Raw genomic sequence first — 27,891 nt, forward strand, 5'->3', positions numbered from 1 at the left:
CACCTGCACCTGTCTAGTGGTGACCTGAGAATACAAGTTATTTTGAAAGCGAGTATCAGCTTAATGCTGGTGAGATCATAAGTATATTAATGTCTGTCTTTGCATGAAAACGTCTGTAAAATGTTTATGTGAGATGTTTTGTACAATGTTTTGTATAATGTTTGAACTCTCCTAGAAAAACCTATGTTTCCTACTAACTGTAGCCTTCTACCAAGGCATCTAGTGTCTGTGTGTATGTCTCTTGATAGAGTGTGTGTTTTCCCTATTCTGACTATCATTAACCAAAATGTAGTTTCTACATTACCGTGCATCGTGTGCATATTCACGAAGTGAATGCAAATGGGAAAATATTATCGTACCGTAGTATTTGTAATAAGTGACTACCGTGGTACTAACTACCTTAAAACAAAAGGTGTTCCAAATAACATATGATCGACCTGTATCCTGCTACCGACTCTAGTAAAACGACGACGTAAGACGCCGTAAGAAATGACATTTGGCACCCGTAGACTTGCAAGTCTCACTGTAGCGAGTAGCAAGGTGTAGGATAGTCAATCTAGTATAGATCTATACGCAAACTCATACGCTCCCCAATTAAGGAGATTCGGGATACAAGAGCGGTCATGGCATGAAGTGCCATGACCCGCTCAACGGTTCACATAATTGCAAGAATGTATATGTAATGAATGTGCTAACTGAAAGTGAAATCTTTCTCCTTCTAGCATGTATGTGCTGAAATGTTCTGCGTGTGCTAGCTGTAATGTATGTCCTCTCTATCTAGCATGTATAGTAATGTACTATGCATACTACCTGTAATGTACTGTCTGTGTTACTCGTACCGACTCATGAATGAACTGACTCATTGTATGTTTCATTGTTCTAGTAATAGTAATAGTATCCTCCTGTGCTACCCCTATGGTAGCTTACTAGTGATGTAACTGGTACGTATGAATATAGAAGTATACCCTTGCTACCCAAGGGTACCGTATGAACTGGAAAGACCTTTATGACTATATATGTACACATGATATATAACTAATACTTAAATGGCCTTCGGACGGGTACCCGATATCCCACCAGACCACATCTCAAGTGCGAAAAGGAAATAGGGTGGATAGCCTTCCTAAGTCCTTTAAACATTTCTTATATAACTATCCATACATAGACATGCAATTGATAATAAGTAAAATAGAGTTTAAGCAAATGTATTTGATAAGTATAAGAACTTGTAAAACAGTTTGATAAACAATTTGCACAATAAGGAAATCACTGGTTTTGTAGTTATTAATCACATGTGATTGATGTAATAACTATAAGTATTTGACTTGTATTTCCCCCCCCCCCCCATATAAGCATTTAAAAACATTTAAACCATTGATTAAGGGGTATGAACTCACTTTTGGTGAGTGGATTAGATTGGAGTGTCGGGTACGGTGCTAGGTGACAAATGGAGACTTGTTCACACGCACGAGCCTAGTTATCATATAATGAACATATATATAACTAATTAGCCAATTTATAACTAATAAATTAAGTTGGGACACTCTAGAACATGAAAACTCTTTGTTTCAAGTGTTAAAGATCACAAGGATTGCATCCAAGTGTTGGTAGGGCAAAGCTAGGGTGTTTGGAGTTCAAGGGTAAACTCTCTTGAAGTTTATAGTTTTGATGGTCATAACCCAAGGAGTTTACGACAGTAAACTCTAGGGTTTACGGTCGTAAACTCTACTCCTATTGACCATGTGTTGTTTTGTGGTTTAACAAGCCTTTTGAAGCATTTCTACTAGGTGATTTGGCCTTTGGTAGGGACTAGGGCAACAAAAACACTCCTTAGAGGAGTTTACGGCCTCATGGTCATTTCCCTTTGGGTTTACTACCGTAAACCCTTATGGAAAAGGGTATTGCCATTTTTTCAAGTCCTTAACACAACTAGGTAATAGTCTAAGTTAGTTTTTAGGCCTAAGGAAGGAAAATGATCCATTTAAACACACTTTAGGGTGTTTACGGTTTTGGGAGATCCCCAAACCGTAAACACCTATAAATGTTGGTCTTTGGTGTTTTTCAAGGCTTAAACACAATAAGAGAAGGTTTAAACTTGTCAAGGATGGCTTAAACATCAAACTAGGACTTAGATTAGGGACTTAGGCACCATTTGTGCCTTTCTTGGTGTTTACGGCCCTAGAACATTCTTGGACCGTGAACACCTTTAACCTTGTGTTCTTGGCACATTTTCTTGATGTTTAAATGTTATACTAGCTTAATAACACTCAAGGATGGAAGTACTTACGATTAGAAGGCTTGATTTGAGCTAAAAGTCCAAGAACACTTAGTGTGTGTTCTTGGTGTTTTGGAAATCTAGACAAAATACATAAATGAATGGATGAATAGATGTACAAACACTAGATTAAGTGTTTTACTAACTTGAAATGGTTAGAACACTTACAACTCTGAAGATTTGGAATCAAATTTAGGATGATACTTGAAAGCCTTGTTGGAGTTTACTCTTTTGGTATTTGGGGAGAAAACACATAATGGTTATTGTTGGGGAGTAAAATCATACATAGGTATGAGTTTACGGTTTTTGGGATGATTTTTCAACCCAAACATAATAGTTTGGCCGGTAATTTCTAAGACGCGAGGTGTTTGCGGTTTCTAAAAATCAAAACCCGAGACGGCACTTTCATTCACCCGATCGTTTAAAAATAATATTAAAATAATCAAACGAACTTTATATTTCTTAAAAATAAGAAATAATGACATTAACTTATGATACGAAGTGGTTGACTTTTAGGGTTTGACCGAATGGAAATTTTGGGTTGTCACACTACGATTTATCACTTTTAACTATTTATAAATTATTATTTAGGTTGTTTAAGTTGAACTAAAATTTATATTTAAGTTGATCCTGTAAGATTATATTTAAAATAACAATTTAAGTATTTTATATAAATTGTTCAAAAGTTGTAGCTTTAAAATTATAATGGTTTACATACAACAACATATTTGACCTAATAAACTAAGTATAATATGTTAAAAGTTAAAAACATAACTTTATAAGTTGAAGAAAATATATATTCTTTTAATATTGAAATTTAATTTATATATGATTACACTTTAGGTTTTATATTTAGTTAAACTTATTAACCAACTTATAGTCATTATTAGAAAGAAACTGAAAAGTCATGGGAGTTTCAAATGAATGTGGTGAAAGGAAAAATGCTTACTTTATAAGTATACTAGGCGAATGTCCGCGCGTTGCGCAAAAAACACCTATATAGTTGAAGTCTTTACAAATATATGTTTTTTTTAAATATAACAATAGCGTTGTTGTTAAATTTGATATAATAATTTGTATACTAAATTGATATAATATATTGATTGTTTTGAATTATATGATAATGTATACAACTATTATAACTTCATAATCTCAATCGTTTAAATGATTTCTACCGCGAGTTACACATGAATAAAATTAAATATAATATATGATTTAATGTTATTTATAGTTGTTGTTATTGTTAATTAATGTTTTAAAATTTATTTTCTTAATGTTTTAATTTATATCATTATAATTATTTAAAACATCAAACATTACTTTTTTGATTCTAAATGTAACAATATAATCATTTATATAGAGTTATTTTTAACTATTGTTGTTATAAGTTATTTTAAGCAACTTATTTGAAAACTTTTAACGATTATAAAAATATTTTTAGGAAATACTTTAGTTAAATTGAGATTACAATTTAGTTTTTTGCATTTATCACTACAATTTATTGCTTTTAACTATTTACAAAATATTCTTTGGTTTTTAAAATAGAACTGGAATTTATATTTAAGTTGACATTATAATGTTATATGTAAATTAACAATTTAAGTATTTTGTCCAAACTATTCAAAAGTTATAGCTTTAAATTGATAATGGTTTACATATAAAAACATATTAAATCTAATAAATTAAGTATAACATGCTAAAAGTTAAAGACATAATTTTAAAAGTAGAAGTAAGATATTATTTTAAAATTGAAATTTAGTTTATTTATGATTACACTTTAGGTTTTATATTTATTTAACCTTATTAAACAATTTATAATCATTATTAGAAAGACACTACAATTTATCACTTTTAACTATTTACAAAATATTCTCTGGGTTTTTTAAGTTAAACTAAAATTTATATTTAAGTTGACCTTGTAATCTTATATTTAAATTAATAATTTAAGTACTTTTTACAAATTGTTCCAAAATTATAGTTTAAAAATGATAATGGTTTATATCCAACAATATATTAAAACTAATAAATTAAGTATAATATGTTAAATGTTAAAAAAACATAATTTTATAAGTAGAAATAAAGATATTATTTTAATATTGAAATTTAGTTTATATACGATTACACTTTAGGTTTGATATTTATTTAACCTAATTAACCAAATTATAATTATTATTAGAAAGAAATTGAAAAGTCATGGGAGTTTCAAATAAATGTGATGAAAGGAAAAATGAATGGGAGTTTCAAGTGAACGTGGTGAAAGAAAAAATGTTTACTTTATAAGTTTACTCGACGAATGTCCGCGCGTTGCGCAAAAACACCTATATTGTTAAAGTCTTTACAAATATATGTTATTTTAATATAGCAATAGCTTATTGTTAAATTTGATATAATAATTTGTATACTAAATTGATATAATTTATTGATTATTTTAAATTATACGATAATATATACATCTATTATAACTGAATAATTTCAATTGTTTGAATGATTTCTACCCGTGAGTTACACATGAATAAAACTAAATATAATATATGGTTTAATGTTATTTATAGTTGTTGTTATTGTGAATTAATTTTTTAAAATTTATTTGCTTAATGTTTTAATTTTTATCATTATAATTATTTAAAACATCAAACATTGTTTTTCGATTTTAAAGTAACAATATAATCATTTATATAGAGTTATTTTTTTTATTGTTATTGTAAGATATTTTAAGCTACTTATTTGAAAACTTTGAATAATTATAAAAATATCTTTAGCAAATATTTTAGTTAAATTAAGATTAGAATTTACTTTTTGCATTTATCATTACAATTTATCATTTTTAACTATTTACAAAATATTCTTTGGTTTTTTTAAGTGGAATTGAAATTTATACTTAAGTTGACATTGTAATGTTATCTTTAAAATAACAATTTAAGTATTTTATCCAAATTGTTCGAAAATTATAGCTTTAAACTGATAATGGTTTCCATACAACAACATGCTAAATCTAATAAATTAAATATAATATGTTAAAAGTTAAAGACATAACTTTATAAGTAGAAGTAAAAATATTATTTTAAAATTGAAATTTAGTATATTTATGATTACACTTTAGGTTTGATATTTATTTAACCTTATTAACAAACTTATAATCATTATTAGAAAAACACTACAATTAATCACTTTTAACTATTTACAAAATATTATTTGCGTTGTTTAAGTTAAACTAAAATTTATATTTAAGTTGACCCTGTAATGTTATATTCAAATTAATAATTTAAGTATTTTATACAAATTGTTCCAAAAATGAATCTTTAAAATGATAATGGTTTACATCCAGCAATATATTAAAACTAATACATTAAGTATAATATGTTAAAAGTTAAAAAAATCACTTAATTAGTAGAACTAAAGATATTATTTTAATATTGAAATTTAGTTTATATATGATTACACTTTAGGTTTGATATTTGTTTACCTTATTAACCAACATATAATTATTATTAGAAAGAAATTGAAAAGTCATGGGAGTTTCAAATGAATGTGGTGAAAGGAAAAATGCTTCCTTTATAATATAGTATGATGATATGATATGATGATAATGATAATGACTAGGCGAATGTCTACGCGTTGCGCAGAAACACCTATATAGTTGAAATCTTTACACACACACACACACACACACACATATATATATATATATATATATATATATATATATATATATATAACAATAACGTTGTTAAATTTGTTATAATATTTAATATACTAAATTGATATAATATATAGGTTGCTACTACCTGATATGTTTTATGTGCTAGCATGATATGATGATATGTGATAGTAGCAGTAGGGGGAATAGTCCCCGTGACACGGTCGTAAGGACCTGAGGATAGGTCGGGCACCCCAGAATTGCCTGGGAGGGTAGGTCAAGCACCCTAAAACTGCTTGATATGGGTAGGACGAGCACCCTAGAAATGCTTGGCAGGTAGGTCGGGCACCCCATAATTGTTCGGCAGTATGTATGTTGTATGGTATGTGGTATGATGGGGGAACGCACTAAGCTCCGTGCTTACAGTTTTCAGTTTTGTTTCAGGTAACTCTTCATGAATGGGAATGAGTCGGTACGGTAGCAACACATCACTCACACACAGAGGATTTCCGCCTTATGAGATTCTTAGGATTGTACTCTAACATTATTATTATTTTATGATATGGTTTGAGACACATGACTATGCTTTATGAAATGATATGAATCTAAGATGTTTTTCAGTAAACTGTTTTATAAGTTACTTAATCAAAAACAAAATTTTTGCTCTTGAAAATTGGGATGTTACTGTAACGCCCGTAGATCCGGGCTAGTCAATTTAGAGGCAATAAGTGTCGAAAACGAATTTTAGGCAAAAGATTATTTATAATAAATAGTCTTAACCAAGTTGTAGAATATGTCTCGAGGTTTCCGTACGTATAAAGAACGCCGAAATCTGAGTTATAACGAAGAAGTTATGGCCCGTCAAAGTTTTACGGCAAAACCGGCACGACACCGGGAAGCGTAAATAGTAAATTTACGATGGAGCGATTTTAGCCTTAGTGTTCTAAACCAAATTTGTAGTATACGTTAAACCGAGAACATCCATAAAAAGAACGCCCAAATCTGACTTCGTATGAGACAGTTATGATTTTTCTAAGATTTGGCTTAGTAGTGCACGACCCGAAACTTGAATTTTAGTTCGAGCGGTTTTTGGATTACGCAACCTAAATGAGAGTTGAAGATCTCTTTAATAGGAACTCAACGGTAAAAAGATAGACGAAAACAGATTCCGTATGAAGAAGTTATGAATTCTTCGCGGTCATTTAACAGTCTAAAGCCTCCTACTATTAAATTTGAGATTGGTCGAGAATTAACCGACGGAGTCTAAATGAAAGTTGTAGATCTTGATTTTACCTACGCATTGAAAAAAAGACCGTCAAAAACGGAGCTCGTATGCGAGAGTTATGATTTTTCTAAGTTTGAAGGCTGATACGCGATAGGGGGTGACGTGGCACCACAAGAATTGGACACGTGGCACCACCAGAAGGCTGCCACATGCCCCAACTCGGAGAGTAGGTCCTCCTACCCGGCGAGTCCATCAGGAATTCAGCCTATAAATAGAGGTGTCGGGTTCCCTCATTCTTCACACCTTCCTAAACTATTCTTTCTCTCTCTAGACTCTCTCTCTAGCCCCCTAACCCCCTTAAAAGCCTAGGTAAACCCCCTAGCACCCGAAGGAATCCCCGAGGCTCCTGGAGTCCCAAGAAAAGAGCCTTTCGGCTCGGGAACGCTGCTCCAGCGAAGCCCGGTTTTTGCGAAAAACCCGCTGTAAGTGAGCTATGCTACCATATCTTTAGTATAGCTTATGTTTCAATATAGTAATGTTATTAGGACCTTATAAGGAGTATTTGGGCTATTATTATGGGTTATATAAGTATTGTTTAACGCTTATATAATAGTAATAATAGCTATACTATTAAATTAGTCTCGTCAAACGTTAGACTAAACTCTAGTGGTAATGATACTAGGTTTCGTCAAGGGATAATTGTTTTAAGAGTAACGAAGTGTTGTCCGAGTGCCGAGTCACCACCTTCCCAGGTGAGTGCATAGTTACTTTCATCTTACACATAGATATGAAGTATTTTATATAAATTACGTGCTATGTGTGCATATTACCTGAGTACTTGCTGTCTATGCTGGATGAACGATTTTATACATGTTTTAAATGATTTAAATTGTATATGTATTTTATATCTACGAAAATGTTGGGGTAAAACATGGGTAGATGTAATAGATGAAATATGAGTTGGATGATGAGTTGAGAGGTGAAATAAACCGTGAGGTGAGGGTGAGAGGTGGACGATGTGAGAAGCCTTTTTCCCAAATGATGGCCCCGTCATTCAGCAGAGTATGGATGACAACTGATGTGTGTAAAATGCACTTGTTTTACCCCTACTTTTAATTAATAAATTTAACACACAAAGGCAGTGAACCTATCTTTTGGTGGTATAGATTAGTAAGTAAGGTGTCGAACTCAGGGAACGGAAAATTAAACTAATAAGTAATTTTAACTAAACAACTAATAAAAGTAAAAGGGGTTTTCTTCTAGTTTTGCAAGACTAGAAACTTAGGCACACTAAATTAACTAAATAACTAAAGCAACAACTATTCACCAAGTTTGATAAAGATGTTTCTATTTAGGTTCAACCGATTCACTCCTATGGTTATTTGTATTTATGATAGATTAATTGCTATTGGTTACCAATTATAATGATTAGGTTCATGTTCATTACTCCTAACCCTTAGAGAATTAACTAATTTAAGTGGTGATCAAGTGTTTAAACTAATTAATTCCCTAGATTAATGATTTGGATTAAATAAGATTTGTAATGGTCAATTAAGTTATTAATTCAATTAACCTCTTGTTTGATGGTTTCTCAAACAAGCTCACACATTAATCTTCCTATTGTCTTATTAATCTTAGTTTCATAATCATTACTTCTAAGAATATGGTTTAGTATTCACATAGACATATGAGGTTAACAACTAAGAGATGTTCATGCAGCCTAATTGTCTTCCAATTAACAGCAAATAGTAGTAATTAATGCATAAGGGTCTTTAACAAACTTAATTTAATAAATCACCAATAAACAATTAATCAAAATTAAGAATTAAACCATAGGAGTTCCTTGGTATTCCCCAAACAGAAACAAAAACGAAATTAGTTCATAGTTGCAGTAAAAACAAACATAGAAACAAATTCAACTAGATTAAACATCATCAAATCCTAAGCTTAAGTGGAATGATTAACCTAGTTGCTTCAATTCTTCAAAAGGTTGAAGATTAGGGTTCCTCAGCGTCTTCTGGTGCTCTTAATCGCAGAAGGATCTTCAAAAATCGCCAAAGGTCTGTTCGCCTCGAATAAAGGTTCGATTTTTATAGATATCTCAAAACAGGGGGTACTCGGCGAGTAGCAGACCCAACTCGCCGAGTAGACTCGTTGTTATCCGTCTTAGATCAGGAAACGTGGTTATCTTCTGGAATATTCAGCTGGACTCGCCGAGTAGACGCGTGTACTCGCCGAGTAGGTATACTTTTGTTCCTCAATCTTCACTCTTTGGTTTTCAATTGCTTTCCCTAGCTCCCTTTTACTCCCAAGCATATCTTTTGGACTGAAAACAAAATTTAAACAATATTAAGTACCTTTTGTCCATATTATTCACATAATTAGTTAAAAATGAATAAAAATATATACTAAATAATTAACTAATTATGCACATATCAAAACACCCCACACTTGACTTTTTTTTGCCCCCAAGCAAAACTAAATTTTAAACATATTAGAATCACATATAACAACTCCAATCTAACCCAGCCATTATGCCAAGACCGCAATGCATGCATTTGTGTCTAAAATTTTTTCCTAAGGACCTCCCATACTCCAAATACTCACAATCCTCATAAACACTTGCCCACTCATCCCGAACTATGCTCATTTTATGCAATCCTCCGAATCCATCCGCAGAAAACCTCTTTACCCTCAAAGTATTTTTAATTAAGCAACCCGAGCATACATAATCTAGAATTACAACTTTTTGATACCATTATGGAGCTCTTTTGAATTCATCTCTTCTTTGATATTTGCTTTGATCTCTTTGAATTCACCACCTTTATTATTTGATTTCCGGGTATCTTCAACTTTTTTTTGGATTTCTTGGAATTTTGATCTTTTGATTTTCACTTTAATTGCTCCAAAATTCATACAATTTTCTTTTGTAATTCTTTTTTTTTTACATGTACCTCACTTTTTTTTTCACTCAAATCCCTACATGCTTAAGCAGGGGCGCTCAATCTCAACCTTTATTGGCTAACGATAACAATTTTCCTGGATACATTTCAGGTTTAGGCTGCTAAACATATTGCATCCCACGGGCCGAGCAGGGTCGTGTTTTTGTCCCATGATTTCACTGGAATAAGGAAGCCACAAATGCACTAGAACGTATATAGGCTCAACTAAACATTTGGGTTTTCATGCAATTATCAACACAACTCTAATATGGAATCCTAATTTTTCTTTTACCAAAACTTTCTAAATTAAATCCTAAGTACAAATTAAGATTCTAAATTTTCTATTTATATGATAACCCCCTACCCCACACTTATTTTATGCACCTGCTACGGGTGTGGAAGGACGGGACATTTTCGCCGAGAATGCCCTAACAACAACTCAGGAAACAGAGGAGCAGGAAGAATGCTGACTATGGGTCAGAGTGATGCAGTCCAGGATCCCACAGTTGTGACCGGTACGTTTCTCCTAAACCACACTTATGCATGCATCTTATTTGATACCGGAGCGGAGCGAAGTTTCGTAAGCGAGAAGTTTAAACATTTACTAAAACAACAACCCCAGAAGCTAAATGAAACCTATACGGTGGAAATGGCCAATGGGAAAACCGAATCCACTAGGGAGATCTACATCGGATGTACCCTAACCCTTAACCAGCACGTCTTTCGAATAGACCTAATGCCAGTATCAATTAGGAGTTTCGATGTGATTATCGGCATGGATTGGTTAAGCCCCCACCATGCTGAGATTATGTGCCACGAGAAGGCCGTTCGCCTTCGTCTCCCAAATCACGAAACCCTAGTAATTTACGGAGACAAACCCAGTACGAATCTCCGCCTCATCTCGTGCATCAAAACGCAAAAACACTTGCGAAAGAACAATTTGGCATTCTTGGCCCACATAGTGGACAAGACCAAAGAAGAAACTAACATCCAAGACATTCCGGTAGCGTGTGAATTTCCGGACGTGTTTCCCGAAGATCTTCCAGGAGTACCCCCAGAGAGACAGGTTGAATTCCGAATCGACCTCGTTCCAGGAGCAACTCCCCTCGCTAAATCACCATATCGGTTGGCACCTGCTGAAATGCAGGAATTATCCAGCCAACTCAGTGAGCTTCTGGACAAGGGATTTATCCGACCTAGCTACTCGCCATGGGGAGCTCCGGTGCTCTTTGTCAAAAAGAAGGATGGATCTTTCAGAATGTGCATCGATTACAGAGAGTTGAACAAACTCACTGTCAAAAACCGCTACCCACTCCCGCGAATCGATGATCTATTCGACCAGCTCCAAGGAGCTAGCTATTTTTCTAAAATAGACTTACGATCCGGATACCACCAACTCAAGGTCCGAGAAGAGGATATTCCAAAAACCGCTTTTCAAACCCGCTATGGACATTATGAATTCGTCGTAATGCCCTTCGGTCTAACAAATGCACCTGCCGCATTTATGGACCTAATGAATCGAATCTGTCGACCGTTCCTGGACAACTTCGTCATTGTGTTTATCGATGACATCCTCGTCTATTCTCGAAGCAAAGAGGAGCATGGCCGACATCTCCGACAAATTTTAGAGACTCTGCGCACGGAAAAGCTTTACGCCAAACTCTCCAAGTGCGAGTTCTGGCTTCGGAGTGTGAATTTCTTAGGCCACGTAGTTAGCCAAGATGGAATTCATGTGGATCCTTCTAAGGTCAAAGCTGTGGAAGGATGGGCAACTCCGACTACGCCCACAGAAATTCGTCAGTTCTTAGGCCTAGCAGGGTACTATAGGAGATTCATCCAAAACTTCTCTAAGATCGCCAAGCCGCTTACCTTGCTTACGCAAAAGGGCGTGCCATTCAAGTGGACAGACCGACAAGAGATTGCGTTTCGAACCTTGAAGCAAGCTCTTTGCAGCGCTCCTGTACTATCTCTACCTGAAGGAACGGAAGATTTTGTAGTTTACTGTGACGCGTCAAATCAAGGCTTAGGTTGCGTTCTCATGCAACGTGGAAGAGTGATAGCATATGCGTCCCGTCAACTAAAGACGCACGAAGTAAATTACACGACCCATGACCTAGAACTGGGAGCCGTGGTCTTCGCCCTAAAAATTTGGAGGCACTACCTGTACGGTACTAAGTGCACCATCTTCACAGACCACAAGAGCCTCCAGCACATCTTGAATCAGAAGGAGCTGAACATGAGACAACGAAGATGGGTGGAATTGTTAAACGACTACGAATGCGAGATCAAGTACCATCCAGGCAAGGCCAACGTGGTGGCTGACGCATTAAGTCGGAAGGAATACACAAATCGCCGTACGAAAACGCACTCGATAACCATTCAGTCTCATCTGACCACTCAAATTGCATCAGTCCAGGCAGAGGCTATGAAAGCGGAAAATAGAACTAGCGAGGCATTGCGCGGAATGGAGAAGAACCTGGAAGTCAAAGAGAATGGGGTATACTACTTCATGAACCGTATCTGGGTTCCAAAAATCGGAGGATTCAGAGAGACCGTTATGCAGGAAGCCCACAAGACACGATACTCCATTCATCCTGGTTCGGACAAGATGTATTTGGACATTAAGCAGCACTATTGGTGGCCTAACATGAAGGCGGAAATCGCAACTTATGTTAGTAAGTGCCTTACGTGTGCCAAAGTAAAAGTGGAATACCAGAAACCTTCCGGATTGTTATAGCAACCGGCAATCCCTGAGTGGAAATGGGAGGGGATTTCTATGGACTTCGTGACCAAGCTACCCAAGACGTCGGAAGGATTGGACACCATATGGGTAATAATCGACCGACTGACGAAATCTGCCCATTTCCTGCCAATCAAAGAGTCCTACAAGATGGAGAGGCTGACGCGTTTGTACCTACGAGAGATTGTAAGACTTCATGGAGTGCCAAAATCTATCATCTCGGATAGGGACAGTAGGTTCACGTCACGCTTTTGGCAGTCGCTCCACAAGGCCATGGGAACTCATCTTGATATGAGCACCGCGTATCACCCACAAACGGACGGTCAAAGCGAACGAACCATTCAGACGCTTGAAGACATGCTTCGTGCATGCGTGATAGACTTCGGAAAGTCTTGGGATACCCACCTACCGTTGATCGAGTTTTCATATAACAATAGTTATCATTCGAGCATTAAGGTGGCCCCTTTCGAAGCACTGTACGGGCGTAAATGTAGATCACCGTTATGTTGGGCTGAAGTAGGTGACACCCAGCTAGCAAGAACACATACGTCGGATAGGGCAATGACAGGACCGGAGATCATTCGCGAGACCACAGAAAAGATTGTCCAGATCAAAGCTCGATTACAAGCATCGCGTGACCGGCAAAAGAGCTACGCTGATAAACGGCGAAAGCCCTTAGAATTCCAGGTCGGTGATCGAGTATTGTTGAGGGTCTCACCCTGGAAAGGAGTTATACGTTTCGGAAAACGAGGAAAGCTAAACCCGCGATACATTGGACCTTTCGAAATCGTCGCCCGAATAGGTCCAGTAGCATACAGACTACAACTACCCACGGAGCTAAACGGGGTACACCCCGTGTTTCATGTTTCTAATCTGAAAAAGTGCCTATCAGATGAAACTCTCGTCATTCCTCTTGACGAAATCGAAATCAATGAGAATCTCCTGTTCGTCGAAGAACCAATCGAAATCATGGACAGGGAGGTGAAGCGTACTAAACAAAGTCGCATCCCGATCGTGAAGGTACGGTGGAACGCAAAGCGTGGGCCAGAATTCACGTGGGAACGCGAAGATCAAATGAAGCAGAAGTACCCTCACCTATTCTAGCAATTCTCAAATCTAGCTTTCAAACAGAATTTCGGGACGAAATTCCCTCTAACGGGGGGATGATGTCACAACTGTAAATTTTAAGCTATGTAATCTATACATTCAAGTTAATGTGAATCAAAAACTTCAATCAAATACAACATGCTAGAACTACAAATAGTCATCAAACAATTGGAGACCCTAGAAGTTCTTATTAAGTCTATTTTGGACTAGAACTTCCTTATTGGATCCAAGTGGACCAATAGGCTTCCAATTAGACTATTATGGGCTTAGAACCCTAATTGGACTCTAAGTGGACCCATATTTACTTATTCCAACATTTTAGGACATGAATGGAATGGATTAAGAGCCTTGATACATGAATAACCTAAAACTAGTTCAAGAAAAACATAAAAATCCTACTACACTCCTTTAGACTTAAAACACACCCTAATTAACACTAATATTGGGCTTAGGAGCAAAAAGCCCAAAAATCTTTTTTTTCCCCACCATTCTCGGCCCAAAGGCCCAAACCCAAGAGGATAAGGAAAGAAGTTGACATTGGTTGCCACCTCATCTTTACCCATGGGATATCCATGCACTAATCTCATTTCTCCATGCACATCACCTCAAATATCACCTCTTCTTCCCTTCTCTCTCTCACTCTCGGCCATACACACTTACACACACCAAAAATATCTCAAATTCTCTCTAGATTCACTCAAGAACACTCTCTTCTTCCCTCTCCAAAATCTCGAGTCCTAGGAAGCTTTCAAGAGGAAATCTCCACAATATTCTTCATCTAAGGTAAGATTATGCATAGATCTATGGTTTAAATTCTTTTGTTATCAAAATCCTTCCCTAATCTATACAAAAATCGTGATCTTACACCCTAGAATCATCTCAAAACTCAAGATCTTCATCAAAGGGAGCCAATGCCAAAAACACTTCATTTTCCTTCCATTTTTCCTTGCAAAACCGAACCAACACCTCAAGGTGAGATTCATACCCCTATTTTCTGTTTTTATGAGTTTTGTGGGGGGGGGGGAATACAAGTGAAAGTGTAGATCTATATGTGTTTGTATGCCTTGTATGATTTCCATGCTTATATGTATGCTTATATGTGTTTTGATGTTGGATCTAGCCATTAAACCCCTCAAAACCGAGATATAACTTATGTTTTATGATTTTAGCTTCAAGTATGTCCCTACATAATAAGTGATACAAGAAAAATAGCTAAGTGGTTAGCAACAATTTTCTTTAAGCTAAAAACACACATTTTGGGCCAAAAATGTGAAAAATACAAAATTAAGGGCCCAAATTGACATTTCACAGATTCTGATGGATCAAATGTGCCAAAACAGTTTCCATAAAACTATTTCTGGAATTATATTCAATTAGAGGATTAAAAACATAAATTTCAAGCTTATTGGGCTAAAAATGACATTTTCGGCCCAATCAGGCCCATTATGCGAATTTTTCTGTTTTGGAGGGTCAAAACTGTGAATTTCTGTAAAACAGTGGACTATAAGTGTCCCAAATCCTTTTCAAAGGTTTAAAATGCTTTTTAAATTTAAAAAGGACCAAAGTTGCAAAAATTTTCCAATTTGGGCCAAAATTGTCAAAGTTGCGAAAATAAGGGATTAAAACCGAGAAAACTGCATTTTCAGGGTCTTAAACTGTTTTCTATGAAAAATATGCTGAAAAATATTAATTTCAATAATTTTTGGTGTTAAAATGTCAAGAAAAATAGTTTAAGGACCAAACCGGGAAGTATTTAATAAAAAGGGTTGAAAATGTAAATTTTACAAATAATGAGGGGCTGAAAACAGGAATATTTCAAGGCTAATTCAATATACACAATTTGATTAAATAATGGCATCGCGGCTATCTACGAAATTCAATACACTACAATACCAAAAGTCGTTGTTAAACGAATTGGTTCGGTCTCGAACCAATAAAATCCGAAAACTACTAACACTACGACGCTATGACACTACGACACTACGATTCATACAACTAACGATTTGGAATTCACTATACATACGAGTGTGCACAGACGTCTACGCACCATCTTCGGGCCCCAAAAGTGTAAAATCTTGCTTGTTGAGCCTAGCTAGCCCAATGACCTGATCTTAAGGCCCGAAGACCTCTATCTTACGAAGTGTTGGGTTTTACCAATCCGACACGACGTAACCGGACCTTCAATGGCTGTAGACTACTGGTCCCCAAGGGTCCTTTAGTGTCGCCAGTGGAGTCTGCCTTTTTGCGAGGCGGGTCTGGGACCCCTCGTACACTATATCCCCAACCGGTTAATGGAGTCACCGGGGTCTTCGTGACCTCTTTCTCTTCGGATGTGGGACTACACCTAGTCAGGGCAATTGGATAACGCGATTAGTACTGACGACGCCTTCGGGTTCGTTAGTATAACTATAAACTGGGCGTTTGTGTAACGCGGGTTTGTAGTAAATAATCCTGCTCGAGAACCTTCCAACGTCGCCTGTGACTGACACTATACGCTATGCAATGGTTTCAATGTAACTTCATGTAATTCAAGGAACTAGGAGAACATCGGGTTTTCCTAGGGTTTTCAATACATACAGATTTGAAATGCATACATCTTCAATGAACATTTTTTTTACAAGTATAGAAACAAACAAGCATACCTATGGATCTTCACAAACGTTTTCCAAAGCTTTTCTTTTCAGAAAATATCGGATTTTCTGGTGGTTTTTCAAGCAATACAAACATTCGATTTCCAACACTACTTATGAACTCACCAACATTTCATATGTTGACGTTTTTCAAAATACTTGTATTCTCAGGGAACCAGTGAATCAAGGGAAATCATACTCAGTGACGGTTGCAGTTTATTTTGTATGAATTGAACAAATTAATTTTTGGGGAATGTAATGTTAAAACAATGTATGACATGTAAACACTACTGGTTGTACTATGTTGATGAATGGTGACGAATGTTGTTTTGTTTCATATATATTCAATGTTATGGTATTCAATTGAGTCACGACAGCCCCCGGACGTTTCCGCCGTCTGGTTCGGGGGTGTGACAGGTTGGTATCAGAGCTTTGTTTATAGTGAACTAGCATGTCGAGCCATACATTGATATGCAACTATAAACCAAAAAGAAGGACTAACATAACTATGAACAAAACAAATAAATAAAACATACTTGCTTGCATTAGGAATAAAGACCCAACGCTGAATCAAACACAATAACACTGGTATCTCGGTTAATTCGGGACTGTTCTTAGTGATACCAAGGAGTGAATGTAGCATGATCAACTACATTCCCTCCAAAGTAAAACTAACACACGTCTTGATGAGATCGGGATAGCAAGGGAACCTAAAACTATACCCTTCTAGCACCAAAAAGAGAACGTATGTTTAGTCTGCAATAGTGAAAGAGACATAGGATAATATTAGTGAACTTTTACGTGTTTGCTATGTGTTGCGAATCTAGGATTGTGTGCTAAATGATAGAAGTTCTTAAGTCCGTACCATACCCCTAGCCAGTAGGACCACAACCTCACGGAAACCACGCACACTCAACATCTTTCCGTTTCATGACAGAAAGATGCCTCGTCCAGCTACTCGCGGAAATCCCGAACCAACCCCGCCGGAAGTTGACTCCACTGCTTTCTAGGCAGCCGTGTCTGCTGCGGTCACGGCAGCTATGGCACAACTTCACCGAGGAAACAATGGAGGAGGCAATGGTCAAGGCTCCGGAAGTTCGAACAACGGGACGAACCAAGGGCTCACTAAAACATGCACCTACAAGGATTTTGCGAACGCTAAACCCCGAACTTTCAACGGCACTGGGGGAGTGATCGCTCTAAAGCGATGGATCGAGAAGGTAGAGTCGGTGTTCGAGATATGCGAGTGCCCCGAGCAGATGAAGGTGAAGTTCGCGGCCTGCACTTTTGTGGACCAAGCACTCACTTGGTGGAATGGTCACATAGAAGCTATGACACTCCCTGTTGCCAACTCTATACCCTGGACGGAAATGAAAGAGATGTTGACGGCTGAGTACTGCCCCCGAGGTGAAATACAGAAGATGGAGCAGGAACTGTGGAATCTCACGGTGCAGAACGGGAACATCGATGCTTACATATCGAGATTCAGTGAACTATCTCTATTGTGCCCGGGAATGATCACATCAGAGGGAAAGAAGATCGAACGATTCATCTGGGGACTGACATCCCCCATTCAAGGGAATGTGATAGCTGCGAACCCTGAAACGTTTGACAGTGCAAAGAGATTGGCGAAGAGGCTATATGATCATAACCACAAAAAGGGCGAGAAACCGGTAGAGACGGAGAAGAAGAAGGAGAGTGATGGTAGGAAAGGATGGAACAACAAGAGGAAGGGGCGTCAGGGCCCCGAGACCTCTAAAAGGCAGCAAACGGTGGCAGTTCACGCTGTCACTGCGCCGGTTCCAGTCACCCCACATGCTCCAGCCTCAGCTGCTTCAAATGCTTCAAGACCCTATTCCGGTAGTCTTCCCAAATGCAACAAGTGCAGTTTCCATCACCAAGGAGAATGCCGGGAACTCCATTGCACCAGTTGCAACCGAAGGGGACACACTGCAAGGTTCTGCAGGACTTATCCTTCTTAGAACCAGAGTCAGGGGAACAACCAGAACAACAACAACAACAACAACTACCGCAATAACAACAACACCAATGCCGGCGGCAGTAATGCAGGGTCTAGCCACACCTGCTACGGGTGTGGAAGGACGGGACATTTTCGCCGAGAATGCCCTAACAACAACTCAGGAAACAGAGGAGCAGGAAGAATGCTGACTATGGGTCAGAGTGATGCAGTCCAGGATCCCACAGTTGTGACCGGTACGTTTCTCCTAAACCACACTTATGCATGCATCTTATTTGATACCGGAGCGGAGCGAAGTTTCGTAAGCGAGAAGTTTAAACATTTACTAAAACAACAACCCCAGAAGCTAAATGAAACCTATACGGTGGAAATGGCCAATGGGAAAACCGAATCCACTAGGGAGATCTACATCGGATGTACCCTAACCCTTAACCAGCACGTCTTTCGAATAGACCTAATGCCAGTATCAATTAGGAGTTTCGATGTGATTATCGGCATGGATTGGTTAAGCCCCCACCATGCTGAGATTATGTGCCACGAGAAGGCCGTTCGCCTTCGTCTCCCAAATCACGAAACCCTAGTAATTTACGGAGACAAACCCAGTACGAATCTCCGCCTCATCTCGTGCATCAAAACGCAAAAACACTTGCGAAAGAACAATTTGGCATTCTTGGCCCACATAGTGGACAAGACCAAAGAAGAAACTAACATCCAAGACATTCCGGTAGCGTGTGAATTTCCGGACGTGTTTCCCGAAGATCTTCCAGGAGTACCCCCAGAGAGACAGGTTGAATTCCGAATCGACCTCGTTCCAGGAGCAACTCCCCTCGCTAAATCACCATATCGGTTGGCACCTGCTGAAATGCAGGAATTATCCAGCCAACTCAGTGAGCTTCTGGACAAGGGATTTATCCGACCTAGCTACTCGCCATGGGGAGCTCCGGTGCTCTTTGTCAAAAAGAAGGATGGATCTTTCAGAATGTGCATCGATTACAGAGAGTTGAACAAACTCACTGTCAAAAACCGCTACCCACTCCCGCGAATCGATGATCTATTCGACCAGCTCCAAGGAGCTAGCTATTTTTCTAAAATAGACTTACGATCCGGATACCACCAACTCAAGGTCCGAGAAGAGGATATTCCAAAAACCGCTTTTCGAACCCGCTATGGACATTATGAATTCGTCGTAATGCCCTTCGGTCTAACAAATGCACCTGCCGCATTTATGGACCTAATGAATCGAATCTGTCGACCGTTCCTGGACAACTTCGTCATTGTGTTTATCGATGACATCCTCGTCTATTCTCGAAGCAAAGAGGAGCATGGCCGACATCTCCGACAAATTTTAGAGACTCTGCGCACGGAAAAGCTTTACGCCAAACTCTCCAAGTGCGAGTTCTGGCTTCGGAGTGTGAATTTCTTAGGCCACGTAGTTAGCCAAGATGGAATTCATGTGGATCCTTCTAAGGTCAAAGCTGTGGAAGGATGGGCAACTCCGACTACGCCCACAGAAATTCGTCAGTTCTTAGGCCTAGCAGGGTACTATAGGAGATTCATCCAAAACTTCTCTAAGATCGCCAAGCCGCTTACCTTGCTTACGCAAAAGGGCGTGCCATTCAAGTGGACAGACCGACAAGAGATTGCGTTTCGAACCTTGAAGCAAGCTCTTTGCAGCGCTCCTGTACTATCTCTACCTGAAGGAACGGAAGATTTTGTAGTTTACTGTGACGCGTCAAATCAAGGCTTAGGTTGCGTTCTCATGCAACGTGGAAGAGTGATAGCATATGCGTCCCGTCAACTAAAGACGCACGAAGTAAATTACACGACCCATGACCTAGAACTGGGAGCCATGGTCTTCGCCCTAAAAATTTGGAGGCACTACCTGTACGGTACTAAGTGCACCATCTTCACAGACCACAAGAGCCTCCAGCACATCTTGAATCAGAAGGAGCTGAACATGAGACAACGAAGATGGGTGGAATTGTTAAACGACTACGAATGCGAGATCAAGTACCATCCAGGCAAGGCCAACGTGGTGGCTGACGCATTAAGTCGGAAGGAATACACAAATCGCCGTACGAAAACGCACTCGATAACCATTCAGTCTCATCTGACCACTCAAATTGCATCAGTCCAGGCAGAGGCTATGAAAGCGGAAAATAGAACTAGCGAGGCATTGCGCGGAATGGAGAAGAACCTGGAAGTCAAAGAGAATGGGGTATACTACTTCATGAACCGTATCTGGGTTCCAAAAATCGGAGGATTCAGAGAGACCGTTATGCAGGAAGCCCACAAGACACGATACTCCATTCATCCTGGTTCGGACAAGATGTATTTGGACATTAAGCAGCACTATTGGTGGCCTAACATGAAGGCGGAAATCGCAACTTATGTTAGTAAGTGCCTTACGTGTGCCAAAGTAAAAGTGGAATACCAGAAACCTTCCGGATTGTTACAGCAACCGGCAATCCCTGAGTGGAAATGGGAGGGGATTTCTATGGACTTCGTGACCAAGCTACCCAAGACGTCGGAAGGATTGGACACCATATGGGTAATAATCGACCGACTGACGAAATCTGCCCATTTCCTGCCAATCAAAGAGTCCTACAAGATGGAGAGGCTGACGCGTTTGTACCTACGAGAGATTGTAAGACTTCATGGAGTGCCAAAATCTATCATCTCGGATAGGGACAGTAGGTTCACGTCACGCTTTTGGCAGTCGCTCCACAAGGCCATGGGAACTCATCTTGATATGAGCACCGCGTATCACCCACAAACGGACGGTCAAAGCGAACGAACCATTCAGACGCTTGAAGACATGCTTCGTGCATGCGTGATAGACTTCGGAAAGTCTTGGGATACCCACCTACCGTTGATCGAGTTTTCATATAACAATAGTTATCATTCGAGCATTAAGGTGGCCCCTTTCGAAGCACTGTACGGGCGTAAATGTAGATCACCGTTATGTTGGGCTGAAGTAGGTGACACCCAGCTAGCAAGAACACATACGTCGGATAGGGCAATGACAGGACCGGAGATCATTCGCGAGACCACAGAAAAGATTGTCCAGATCAAAGCTCGATTACAAGCATCGCGTGACCGGCAAAAGAGCTACGCTGATAAACGGCGAAAGCCCTTAGAATTCCAGGTCGGTGATCGAGTATTGTTGAGGGTCTCACCCTGGAAAGGAGTTATACGTTTCGGAAAACGAGGAAAGCTAAACCCGCGATACATTGGACCTTTCGAAATCGTCGCCCGAATAGGTCCAGTAGCATACAGACTACAACTACCCACGGAGCTAAACGGGGTACACCCCGTGTTTCATGTTTCTAATCTGAAAAAGTGCCTATCAGATGAAACTCTCGTCATTCCTCTTGACGAAATCGAAATCAATGAGAATCTCCTGTTCGTCGAAGAACCAATCGAAATCATGGACAGGGAGGTGAAGCGTACTAAACAAAGTCGCATCCCGATCGTGAAGGTACGGTGGAACGCAAAGCGTGGGCCAGAATTCACGTGGGAACGCGAAGATCAAATGAAGCAGAAGTACCCTCACCTATTCTAGCAATTCTCAAATCTAGCTTTCAAACAGAATTTCGGGACGAAATTCCCTCTAACGGGGGGATGATGTCACAACTGTAAATTTTAAGCTATGTAATCTATACATTCAAGTTAATGTGAATCAAAAACTTCAATCAAATACAACATGCTAGAACTACAAATAGTCATCAAACAATTGGAGACCCTAGAAGTTCTTATTAAGTCTATTTTGGACTAGAACTTCCTTATTGGATCCAAGTGGACCAATAGGCTTCCAATTAGACTATTATGGGCTTAGAACCCTAATTGGACTCTAAGTGGACCCATATTTACTTATTCCAACATTTTAGGACATGAATGGAATGGATTAAGAGCCTTGATACATGAATAACCTAAAACTAGTTCAAGAAAAACATAAAAATCCTACTACACTCCTTTAGACTTAAAACACACCCTAATTAACACTAATATTGGGCTTAGGAGCAAAAAGCCCAAAAATCTTTTTTTTCCCCACCATTCTCGGCCCAAAGGCCCAAACCCAAGAGGATAAGGAAAGAAGTTGACATTGGTTGCCACCTCATCTTTACCCATGGGATATCCATGCACTAATCTCATTTCTCCATGCACATCACCTCAAATATCACCTCTTCTTCCCTTCTCTCTCTCACTCTCGGCCATACACACTTACACACACCAAAAATATCTCAAATTCTCTCTAGATTCACTCAAGAACACTCTCTTCTTCCCTCTCCAAAATCTCGAGTCCTAGGAAGCTTTCAAGAGGAAATCTCCACAATATTCTTCATCTAAGGTAAGATTATGCATAGATCTATGGTTTAAATTCTTTTGTTATCAAAATCCTTCCCTAATCTATACAAAAATCGTGATCTTACACCCTAGAATCATCTCAAAACTCAAGATCTTCATCAAAGGGAGCCAAGGCCAAAAACACTTCATTTTCCTTCCATTTTTCCTTGCAAAACCGAACCAACACCTCAAGGTGAGATTCATACCCCTATTTTCTGTTTTTATGAGTTTTGTGGGGGGGAATACAAGTGAAAGTGTAGATCTATATGTGTTTGTATGCCTTGTATGATTTCCATGCTTATATGTATGCTTATATGTGTTTTGATGTTGGATCTAGCCATTAAACCCCTCAAAACCGAGATATAACTTATGTTTTATGATTTTAGCTTCAAGTATGTCCCTACATAATAAGTGATACAAGAAAAATAGCTAAGTGGTTAGCAACAATTTTCTTTAAGCTAAAAACACACATTTTGGGCCAAAAATGTGAAAAATACAAAATTAAGGGCCCAAATTGACATTTCACAGATTCTGATGGATCAAATGTGCCAAAACAGTTTCCATAAAACTATTTCTGGAATTATATTCAATTAGAGGATTAAAAACATAAATTTCAAGCTTATTGGGCTAAAAATGACATTTTCGGCCCAATGAGGCCCATTATGCGAATTTTTCTGTTTTGGAGGGTCAAAACTGTGAATTTCTGTAAAACAGTGGACTATAAGTGTCCCAAATCCTTTTCAAAGGTTTAAAATGCTTTTTAAATTTAAAAAGGACCAAAGTTGCAAAAATTTTCCAATTTGGGCCAAAATTGTCAAAGTTGCGAAAATAAGGGATTAAAACCGAGAAAACTGCATTTTCAGGGTCTTAAACTGTTTTCTATGAAAAATATGCTGAAAAATATTAATTTCAATAATTTTTGGTGTTAAAATGTCAAGAAAAATAGTTTAAGGACCAAACCGGGAAGTATTTAATAAAAAGGGTTGAAAATGTAAATTTTACAAATAATGAGGGGCTGAAAACAGGAATATTTCAAGGCTAATTCAATATACACAATTTGATTAAATAATGGCATCGCGGCTATCTACGAAATTCAATACACTACAATACCAAAAGTCATTGTTAAACGAATTGGTTCGGTCTCGAACCAATAAAATCCGAAAACTACTAACACTACGACGCTATGACACTACGACACTACGATTCATACAACTAACGATTTGGAATTCACTATACATACGAGTGTGCACAGACGTCTACGCACCATCTTCGGGCCCCAAAAGTGTAAAATCTTGCTTGTTGAGCCTAGCTAGCCCAATGACCTGATCTTAAGGCCCGAAGACCTCTATCTTACGAAGTGTTGGGTTTTACCAATCCGACACGACGTAACCGGACCTTCAATGGCTGTAGACTACTGGTCCCCAAGGGTCCTTTAGTGTCGCCAGTGGAGTCTGCCTTTTTGCGAGGCGGGTCTGGGACCCCTCGTACACTATATCCCCAACCGGTTAATGGAGTCACCGGGGTCTTCGTGACCTCTTTCTCTTCGGATGTGGGACTACACCTAGTCAGGGCGATTGGATAACGCGATTAGTACTGACGACGCCTTCGGGTTCGTTAGTATAACTATAAACTGGGCGTTTGTGTAACGCGGGTTTGTAGTAAATAATCCTGCTCGAGAACCTTCCAACGTCGCCTGTGACTGACACTATACGCTATGCAATGGTTTCAATGTAACTTCATGTAATTCAAGGAACTAGGAGAACATCGGGTTTTCCTAGGGTTTTCAATACATACAGATTTGAAATGCATACATCTTCAATGAACATTTTTTTTACAAGTATAGAAACAAACAAGCATACCTATGGATCTTCACAAACGTTTTCCAAAGCTTTTCTTTTCAGAAAATATCGGATTTTCTGGTGGTTTTTCAAGCAATACAAACATTCGATTTCCAACACTACTTATGAACTCACCAACATTTCATATGTTGACGTTTTTCAAAATACTTGTATTCTCAGGGAACTAGTGAATCAAGGGAAATCATACTCAGTAACGGTTGCAGTTTATTTTGTATGAATTGAACAAATTAATTTTTGGGGAATGTAATGTTAAAACAATGTATGACATGTAAACACTACTGGTTGTACTATGTTGATGAATGGTGACGAATGTTGTTTTGTTTCATATATATTCAATGTTATGGTATTCAATTGAGTCACGACAGCCCCCGGACGTTTCCGCCGTCTGGTTTGGGGGTGTGACAGGTTGGTATCAGAGCTTTGTTTATAGTGAACTAGCATGTCGAGCCATACATTGATATGCAACTATAAACCAAAAAGAAGGACTAACATAACTCTGAACAAAACAAATAAATAAAACATACTTGCTTGCATTAGGAATAAAGACCCAACGCTGAATCAAACACAATAACACTGGTATCTCGGTTAATTCGGGACTGTTCTTAGTGATACCAAGGAGTGAATGTAGCCTGATCAACTACATTCCCTCCAAAGTAAAACTAACACACGTCTTGATGAGATCGGGATAGCAAGGGAACCTAAAACTATACCCTTCTAGCACCAAAAAGAGAACGTATGTTTAGTCTGCAATAGTGAAAGAGACATAGGATAATATTAGTGAACTTTTACGTGTTTGCTATGTGTTGCGAATCTAGGATTGTGTGCTAAATGATAGAAGTTCTTAAGTCCGTACCATACCCCTAGTCAGTAGGACCACAACCTCACGGAAACCACGCACACTCAACATCTTTCCGTTTCATGACAGAAAGATGCCTCGTCCAGCTACTCGCGGAAATCCCGAACCAACCCCGCCGGAAGTTGACTCCACTGCTTTCCAGGCAGCCGTGTCTGCTGCGGTCACGGCAGCTATGGCACAACTTCACCGAGGAAACAATGGAGGAGGCAATGGTCAAGGCTCCGGAAGTTCGAACAACGGGACGAACCAAGGGCTCACTAAAACATGCACCTACAAGGATTTTGCGAACGCTAAACCCCGAACTTTCAACGGCACTGGGGGAGTGATCGCTCTAAAGCGATGGATCGAGAAGGTAGAGTCGGTGTTCGAGATATACGAGTGCCCCGAGCAGATGAAGGTGAAGTTCGCGGCCTGCACTTTTGTGGACCAAGCACTCACTTGGTGGAATGGTCACATAGAAGCTATGACACTCCCTGTTGCCAACTCTATACCCTGGACGGAAATGAAAGAGATGTTGACGGCTGAGTACTGCCCCCGAGGTGAAATACAGAAGATGGAGCAGGAACTGTGGAATCTCACGGTGCAGAACGGGAACATCGATGCTTACATATCGAGATTCAGTGAACTATCTCTATTGTGCCCGGGAATGATCACATCAGAGGGAAAGAAGATCGAACGATTCATCTGGGGACTGACATCCCCCATTCAAGGGAATGTGATAGCTGCGAACCCTGAAACGTTTGACAGTGCAAAGAGATTGGCGAAGAGGCTATATGATCATAACCACAAAAAGGGCGAGAAACCGGTAGAGACGGAGAAGAAGAAGGAGAGTGATGGTAGGAAAGGATGGAACAACAAGAGGAAGGGGCGTCAGGGCCCCGAGACCTCTAAAAGGCAGCAAACGGTGGCAGTTCACGCTGTCACTGCGCCGGTTCCAGTCACCCCACATGCTCCAGCCTCAGCTGCTTCAAATGCTTCAAGACCCTATTCCGGTAGTCTTCCCACATGCAACAAGTGCAGTTTCCATCACCAAGGAGAATGCCGGGAACTCCATTGCACCAGTTGCAACCGAAGGGGACACACTGCAAGCTTCTGCGGGACTTATCCTTCTTAGAACCAGAGTCAGGGGAACAACCAGAACAACAACAACAACAACAACTACCGCAATAACAACAACACCAATGCCGGCGGCAGTAATGCAGGGTCTAGCCACACCTGCTACGGGTGTGGAAGGACGGGACATTTTCGCCGAGAATGCCCTAACAACAACTCAGGAAACAGAGGAGCAGGAAGAATGCTGACTATGGGTCAGAGTGATGCAGTCCAGGATCCCACAGTTGTGACCGGTACGTTTCTCCTAAACCACACTTATGCATGCATCTTATTTGATACCGGAGCGGAGCGAAGTTTCGTAAGCGAGAAGTTTAAACATTTACTAAAACAACAACCCCAGAAGCTAAATGAAACCTATACGGTGGAAATGGCCAATGGGAAAACCGAATCCACTAGGGAGATCTACATCGGATGTACCCTAACCCTTAACCAGCACGTCTTTCGAATAGACCTAATGCCAGTATCAATTAGGAGTTTCGATGTGATTATCGGCATGGATTGGTTAAGCCCCCACCATGCTGAGATTATGTGCCACGAGAAGGCCGTTCGCCTTCGTCTCCCAAATCACGAAACCCTAGTAATTTACGGAGACAAACCCAGTACGAATCTCCGCCTCATCTCGTGCATCAAAACGCAAAAACACTTGCGAAAGAACAATTTGGCATTCTTGGCCCACATAGTGGACAAGACCAAAGAAGAAACTAACATCCAAGACATTCCGGTAGCGTGTGAATTTCCGGACGTGTTTCCCGAAGATCTTCCAGGAGTACCCCCAGAGAGACAGGTTGAATTCCGAATCGACCTCGTTCCAGGAGCAACTCCCCTCGCTAAATCACCATATCGGTTGGCACCTGCTGAAATGCAGGAATTATCCAGCCAACTCAGTGAGCTTCTGGACAAGGGATTTATCCGACCTAGCTACTCGCCATGGGGAGCTCCGGTGCTCTTTGTCAAAAAGAAGGATGGATCTTTCAGAATGTGCATCGATTACAGAGAGTTGAACAAACTCACTGTCAAAAACCGCTACCCACTCCCGCGAATCGATGATCTATTCGACCAGCTCCAAGGAGCTAGCTATTTTTCTAAAATAGACTTACGATCCGGATACCACCAACTCAAGGTCCGAGAAGAGGATATTCCAAAAACCGCTTTTCGAACCCGCTATGGACATTATGAATTCGT

The sequence above is a fragment of the Lactuca sativa genome, chromosome 9 (genome assembly GCF_002870075.4).
Source record: "Lactuca sativa cultivar Salinas chromosome 9, Lsat_Salinas_v11, whole genome shotgun sequence".
NCBI lineage: Eukaryota > Viridiplantae > Streptophyta > Magnoliopsida > Asterales > Asteraceae > Lactuca > Lactuca sativa.